This window comes from Mastomys coucha, unplaced genomic scaffold, assembly GCF_008632895.1.
Source record: "Mastomys coucha isolate ucsf_1 unplaced genomic scaffold, UCSF_Mcou_1 pScaffold9, whole genome shotgun sequence".
NCBI lineage: Eukaryota > Metazoa > Chordata > Mammalia > Rodentia > Muridae > Mastomys > Mastomys coucha.
In genome coordinates this window covers 38,995,395-39,002,895 of record NW_022196915.1, presented here as the reverse complement: position 1 = coordinate 39,002,895, position 7,501 = coordinate 38,995,395, and the positions used below count along the sequence as shown (strand labels likewise).

Here is a 7,501-nt window from a genome sequence, read left to right as displayed (position 1 = left end):
TCTGATAAATGGTCATTAGCGCAGAAGTCTGGAATGCAGGAAGAACAACCCACATTCCACAAGGAACTCAAGAAGAAGGGAGACCAAAAGGTGGACATTTCACTCCTTCTTAAAAGGGGGAACCAAATACCCACGGAAGGTGTTGCAGAGATTAACTATGGAGCAGAGACTAAAGGAAGGGCAAGCCAGCCTAAATATAGCTATCTCCTGAGAGGCTCTGACAGTATCTGACTAACACAGATGTAGAGGCTCACAGCCATTCATCGAACTGAGTACAGGGTCCCCAGTGAAGGAATTAGAGAAAAGACCAATGGAGCTGAGGGGTTTGCAGCCCCTTAGGAGGAACAACAATATGAACTAACTAGTACCCTCGGAGCTCCCAGGGTCTCAACCACCAACCAAGGACTGCACATGGAGGGGTGTGATTGTTCAGGCAGCATGTGTATGGTAGAGGATTGCAAAATCAATCATCAATAGGAGGAGAGGACCTCGGCCCTGTGAAGGTTCTGAGCCCCAGTGTAGGGGAATGCCAGGGCCAGAAAGTGGGAGAGGGCAGGGTGGCAGGCATGGGGAAGGGAGAGGCAACCGAGGTTTGTTTTTGTTGTTTTTGTTTCTTTGTTTTTTGGAGGGGAAACTGGGAATGGAGAAATTCGCATGTAAATAAAGAAAATGTCTAAAATTAAAAGATGATAAATAAAAAAAAAGAAGACAAAGGAAATGTCAAGGTATTTTTGATGTAATTTCCTTTCTTCAGCTTGACTAACTCCTTAACTCCAAGGATTTTGTTAAATACCAAAGTAGAAGACAGTTTAGTGCGTTGCAGAACCATGAAACTTGTCTTCTGTGGGAAACATTTTCAGGCATTGCAGCATATGCACAATTACTCACCTAAGTGGAAAATGACCTCTTTAGTCTTTCTCATTTTCCTCTCACCCTCAACATGTTTTTCCCAAAACTTCCATGAATGAAAAATATCTCTGATTTATTAAAGTTTGCTTTCTATCACCCTCATAGTCACTCTTGTCCCCACCTAAGCTGTTTTTTTTTTTTCTCCATGAAGGAGAAACTTACATCTTCATGAGGACCTTCTGCACCCATAGAAACAAAGTACACAAAAGTTAGCAGGTCAGAGAGTCTGCCTTTGTATAACCTGCATCACAAGGAAGCAACTAATAATGAACAAACCAAAAACTCTCAAGAAGTGCTCCCCTCATTGTGATAATATGTGTAGGTGATGTGTGAGAAGAACAAATACAAAAGAATTCAGACAAGGAGCTGGGCATCTCTCTGAAGATTGCAACCATCTCCAGAGTGACTTTTGTAGATGCCTAGTATTGAGAGGTGGGTCAGAAAGCATTTCTACCTCCGTAGAAGTGTGGTCAGGAAGAAGCAGAAAAGAGAAGTGAGGTGGTTTATGAGGAGGAAGCACTGTGAGGAATGTCAGGCTGGCCTAAGCTACAATGTCTCTGAGGGCAGACTGGATCAGTCATCTGCTAGTATAAGATACAAATACTACCTTTGAATCCACTATTTTACCTCTATATTTTACATGAATTTCAAGAAAGAAGAACTTAATGCCTCCACAAAAACCACGATCCCCAAGAAAGAGCAGAAAGACCACACTGCTGCATAAAACATGAAGTAATTCACGGCCATGCAGTGTATACTCTGCATGGTGGAAAAAATACAATTAGATAAGTTCTGCAGGCTTACCAGGGTCTCCATAAGAAATAGATGATCCAAATGCCTATTTCTGAGTTATGATATATCTGACATAGGAGTAATAATCTGTATTTTCTGAAAAATATTAAAACTGAAGGAATCTTAATTTTTTTTAATTATATAATCACTTACCTGCTTCAAATCCCTCTGGTATGTGATGTGAAATCACAGTTCTACTGTACACATTTTTCACAGGAGCAGTCTTGTTGCCTAGTAGCAGGTTTATAGATTTAGCATTCATGCATAATTTCTTAGCTCAGCATATTGCTCATTTGTCACAATTATAGATCACAGACAAGGATGTGGCATGAGCTGAATCAATGACACAGAAAATATGATCATTTGGAAAAAATCATTCATGTTTTCCCCTATCAACTGCTGCAAACTGATGAGCAACCATAAATTTTGAGTCTAAGCAATAGAACAGAAGGAGGCAAGCTATAATAAGAACAAATATGTTATGAACCTAAAAAGTCTAAGGTAATTGCCGAATCATTTTATTTTACCAAGGCCTTATTCAGGGACTGAGTTATTTTTCTGGTTAGTTTTACCATTTGCCATTTGCCACTTTTTATGACTGGTTATTGTCTTTCAATGTTTTCTCTAGGACCATGGAAAATGGTTCTATTTGCAAACTCCCCAATCTAGTCTGTTTATGTAGCCATCAGTCTTTAGCTTACCTCATTTCTGTCTCTTCTATTTTCCCAGACTCCTTGGAAACCTACCTATGATGCCCTACAGCATGTCATGAAAGATGGATACATCTCTTTGCCCCATTGCCTCCTGGGAGATGTGAGTGAGCAGATTATTCACCATGATTTTCTCTTTCATCACAGACACAGAAACAGTGAAGCTAGGTAGTCATGAATTGAACCAAAAACTGTGAGCCCAAAACTCTCCTACTCTTAAGCTATTATCTCAATTTTTTGCTTGTTTGTTTTGTTTTGCTTTTTAACAGAGCCAGAGTAGTGATTAATACAACATCAGAGCACTGGATGGCCATAGTAGAGAACATCCAATGGCATGGTAGACAATCAGGTTTGGGGAGCTGAGGAAAGAAGTCAGGATTTGAAGAATAGGCTCTTGGAGAGGTTTGGCCTAAGGACAGTATGACAGCTCAGGTTTGATGCCACCCAGTTATAATACACCCTCATTTTCTTTTTGTCAGCTTAACAGTTCTGTAGTGCCTCCATAGGTCATAGAATTCTGCTGTTCAACCTGCTAAATCCTTATAGTCATCTAAGCTATTTCTGAACAAAGGTTTCTGGGCTCTGCTCCCAGAGACAATAAATTCAGGGTTTGTGTTAGAGCTTCAGAGGTTGCGATTTTTACAGACCCTCAAGTGATGCAGTCATCTTTGGGGAAGGCAAGAGGAGCAGGACAAGCATGTCTGCATTGTCATAGTGCATTCCAGAGGTATCACTAAATTGCTTTTAGCTTCAAGAGTTTCCAGTGGCTCTCTTACCAAGAGTCACAGGTTTTTCAGTACAAGGAGATTTTATCAAAGCATCCAAAAAGACCTGGTATAAGAGATACTTTCTATTTCCATTTCAACTGATCATGAGAATCATCCTCTGGACTATTCCTATCATTATTACTTATTTTTGCATAAGTATGTAGTATGAATTTATGTATACATGTGTACACATGATTCCATGTGTGTGGGTACATGTGCACATATGTGAAAATGCATGTGAAAACCCAAGGTTGGCACTGGGAGTCATTCTGGGTCACTTCCTACCGTATTCATTAAATGAACTTAGGATATTGGCTATTCAAGCTAACCAGCATGTTCTGAAATTATAAAACATGGATTTATATCATACTCACTTGGCATTTAATGGGTTCTGAAGATCTAAACTCTGGTCTTCCTGCTAGATCCACTCAACTATCACCCTGTTTTAATAGAGTCAAAGCCCTGAACATCTGACTCATGATGCAGTGTTCCCATGGAAAGGGGGTTACAGAGATATGAGTATGTATCCTGTATCCAGAGCTACATCAGAGTGAAGAAGATGGCCACTGAATAAGCCATTCTATACTCAGATATATGGAAATACAAGCATGCTCTTCTTATTCATGTCCTTGTGGCACTAAGAAAAAAATTGCTATTTGTGGGTGAAATCCTTCCCTAGACTCCAACAGACAAGGCTGAAATAAAGTTCAGACATGTTAGAATTCCATAAATCAAGTTGAAATTGGCTGGATTATCTGACCTCAGGAGTTAGAATTAGAGAAATAACAGCTACATTTCCCAAGCAACTCAGTTTCAACTGGCACAGCAATAGATATCCCTCTGCCCTGCCCCCTTCTCTCTGTCCCGTCTCTCCCGAACACACAACCTAATGATAAGTGATAATTTCTTTCTCAGTGTTTCTACCTTATAAGAAAAGTGACTTAGAAGCTGAGTGTGATGGCTTACAGTTTTAACAGGAAGAAATTACTAAAAACTCCTACTGGTGACATAAAGAGTAAAGGAATAGATTTTGGGTTAAGTATTAAGGATATGAGAGAATTAGCTCTGCCTCATAGTCTAACTCGGCCTGCTTTCGGAATAGCTGGATACAAACAACCAGTGTGTATAATTTCACTTTAAAGTTATGACAGAGCATAACTGTGTAGAACTTGTACACTGCTTTTACCTATTCTTCATATCCATTTCTGCTCTTCAGACCTCAAAATCCATTCCCACATATAGCCTATCCCCATTCTCAGCAATGAAATGACTTTTAATTTCATGGGAGAAATTATACATGGAAAGCTGCTTTTCTGTGCATAGGAGTGGGACACATTCTATCTTCCTTTTCATCCATTACTCTTGACAAACTATTCTACTTAAGCTTGGTCTCTCTGTTTATGGCCAGGCCCCATCCACCCCAGGGTACTTAGGAAATTGCCCCAACATTCTCTTTATCTCTTCTCTAGGGTCAGTTTTCTCTTGCTATGGAGCCTTTCCTACAGGCAACATACATGTCTAATCCACTCCTTTAAGTCCAATCCTCATCTGTCCTCTAGTGCCCTGGCCCCTTCCTCTGCCCGTCTCTCTGGGTGTTCATTTTAACTCTTCTTTACTTGCTCTTAACATTCTCCCAGCTCCAAGCAGAGCTTGTCTCTTCCTCTACCCATATTTATAGTGTTCCATAGTCAGTAACATAAGTGGCAACGTCTCCCTAATTTCTACCTCTAATTCAACTCTAGAATCACATACCCAACCGCCTGGCTATCATCTCTACTGAGTGGCTATTCATCATTTCTGATTCAACAAGCCTCTAACTGTGTTCCTGCTCACCAGCTTCCACTTTTCCACAATCTCCCTGAAGTTAAATATCTGGCAATGTGTAAGCTCAGACTTTCCCTTTTCCACACTTGAGCAAATAAAAACATTCACATTCATATTCCATCCCAGGACTACTTTTTTCATTAGGCATTAGGTGTGAAAACATTTAAGGAACATACAAATTGGTATTGTGCTCACCAATTTGATTCTTTAGGGATTGCCACTCAATGTCTTCAGTGCAGAATTTCAGTATGTAAGTAATTTTCATACATACATAAATCTATAAAGTACTCAATGACAACTTTATTGCATTTATGTAGTCCATTAACTAAATTGTTAATCCGGACATTTAATTAGTAGACTTTATTAGTATTGTCACCAGAAGGAAACAAGTAGGGAAAGTCGTTTTGGGTGGTAGAATGTGTTGCAGCTACTGTTTTAACACATTGTTGCACATAACTATTTACATATCACAATGTAAGTTCATAAAAATAATTTAGCTCATAGAATATAGAATGGCCAGATCACCTACTTTAAATATCAAGTGAATAAAGTTAATTCAATTCCTGTTTTCACAAAGTGATTATTTGTTTGGTTAACTCATTATGGTTCCCTTCAGAAAAGAAAAGAAACAAAATATTAAAGTCTACTATAATTATGAGAAAAGCATTTAGAGACCTTAAAATTCATTCACAGGGTGCTTCCTACACCCAGAAAGAGTGTGCTTAGTTTCTGAGGCTGCTTGGATCAGCTTACTTAGATAGTTACTGTGAAACCTTATGCTTATTGTAATCTGATGCATTAACCTGGGAAAGGCATAATCAAGGAAACTCTTCAGACATTTGGCAGCATCCCAACACCACACTGGAGCCTTTCTTCAGTAATTTAAGTCCCTATAACATCAAAAAAAAAAAAGAAAGAAAAGAAAAGAAAAGAAAGAAAGAAAGAAAGAAAGAAAGAAAGAAAGAAAGAGCTTGGTAACAAAACCATCTGAAAACTGCTTTTAACTGTTCAGCAGTAGTCTTTGGAGCCTAGACCTATGAAAGGTTCCTAAGCATACATTCAATTTAATAATTGAAATAAGTTTAAGTTTTCCCAATGTTGCTTTTTTTTTTTTTTTCTGTTAGTTTTCAGTGTCCTGGGAAATAAGTGCCATTTTGCATAGTAAATAGCACCACCAGGTGGTCATGGTAAATAGCACCACCATGTGATCATGGTAAATAGCACCACCATGTGGTCATGGTAAATAGCACCACCATGTGGTCATGGTAAATAGAACCATCATGCATTCCTTTGCTTGAGCAACAACTACAGGCCTCACTCCAGGTGTCCCTTCCCCTTCACTCCTTGCATTCAGGATATCAGCAGTCCTATGTTTGTGCCTAAAGAAGTTTCTTGATCCTCTCTTCTGTACTTGATACCATCCTGTTATCTGGCACAAATTAGACCAAGAAGCTCTATCTCAATCTTACTCCTTCCCAACCTACTCTTCATAAGGTAGAACACAGTCAATTTAAATCAAAATCATTTCATGGCCACATCCATATTTTGCTAGTAGCATGCAAGTAGAGTTTGGAGATTAGATACACATAACTGAATTTCATTCCCTCTGCAGTCTCACTGAATGCCAGCAAAGAGGATTTTCAAAAAGAGGGGAAGCCACAGAATGTGGAAAGACACAAAACAGACAACAGTCACTAAATCCTGAAGGCTGGGAAACAGTAAAGATACAACAGGAGAGTCCTGGTCAGCCAAGAAGCACTCTGATTCAGGCTACATGTCCAAAAGACTAATAAAATGCTGTCACTGTAGTACCTGAGTGGTGCACCAAAAAGGCCACTGGCCCACAACGCAGTCAAAGCAGCAGCCAGCCCTTCCTTCCTATCCCAGACTATGGCCTGGCCACTGAAGTAAAATGTCACACAGGCTCCTGTCAAAATGGTGGCACCACAAGGTTTCCCCACCTTACAGCAAGTCACAGGAGCTGCAGTACTTGCCCAAGGGGCTCACACCTCAGCAGGAGCTGCACTTGAGGGGATATGCTCAGTGGCAACCTTTCCTAAATCAGTCTGCAGCTTTCTTGAAACACTACTGCAGATGCTGTCCTACAGGAGCTATCCACATTGGCAGCATCTCCTCTCCAGCATCCCCACAGCCCCAGCAGCCCCACAGAGATGATGCCTCAGCAAAAGCAACGAAGGACTTCCCAACCTTAACAAATAAGCATGATGCAGAGGAAAAGGAGAGAAAACAAACAAACAAAAAAGACCTACCAATCCCTCAATCCCTGAGCAAGAAAATCCACCAATCCCTGAGCCTAGGACTTGAAGCTCAGGAATTAAATTCCCACCAATCCTCACTTTGGAAATCTCTGCTCTGAGATGCTCCTCCCCCTTAAAAATCCTATATAAGCACTACCCTTGGTCCGGTTCCCTGCTGTCCATTCCCAGGAGCAAAGAGCATCTATTCCTGGATTTGTCCCTTCAATAAGTCTTTCATGAG

At 40.1% G+C, this 7,501-nt stretch overlaps 1 protein-coding gene across 1 annotated transcript in view; it reads right to left on the bottom strand.

Moving 5' to 3' along the window:
* LOC116084286 (vomeronasal type-2 receptor 1-like) overlaps positions 1–7,501 on the bottom strand; it is a 152,580-nt gene that overhangs the window by 144,088 nt on the left and 991 nt on the right. The window lies entirely within an intron of this gene.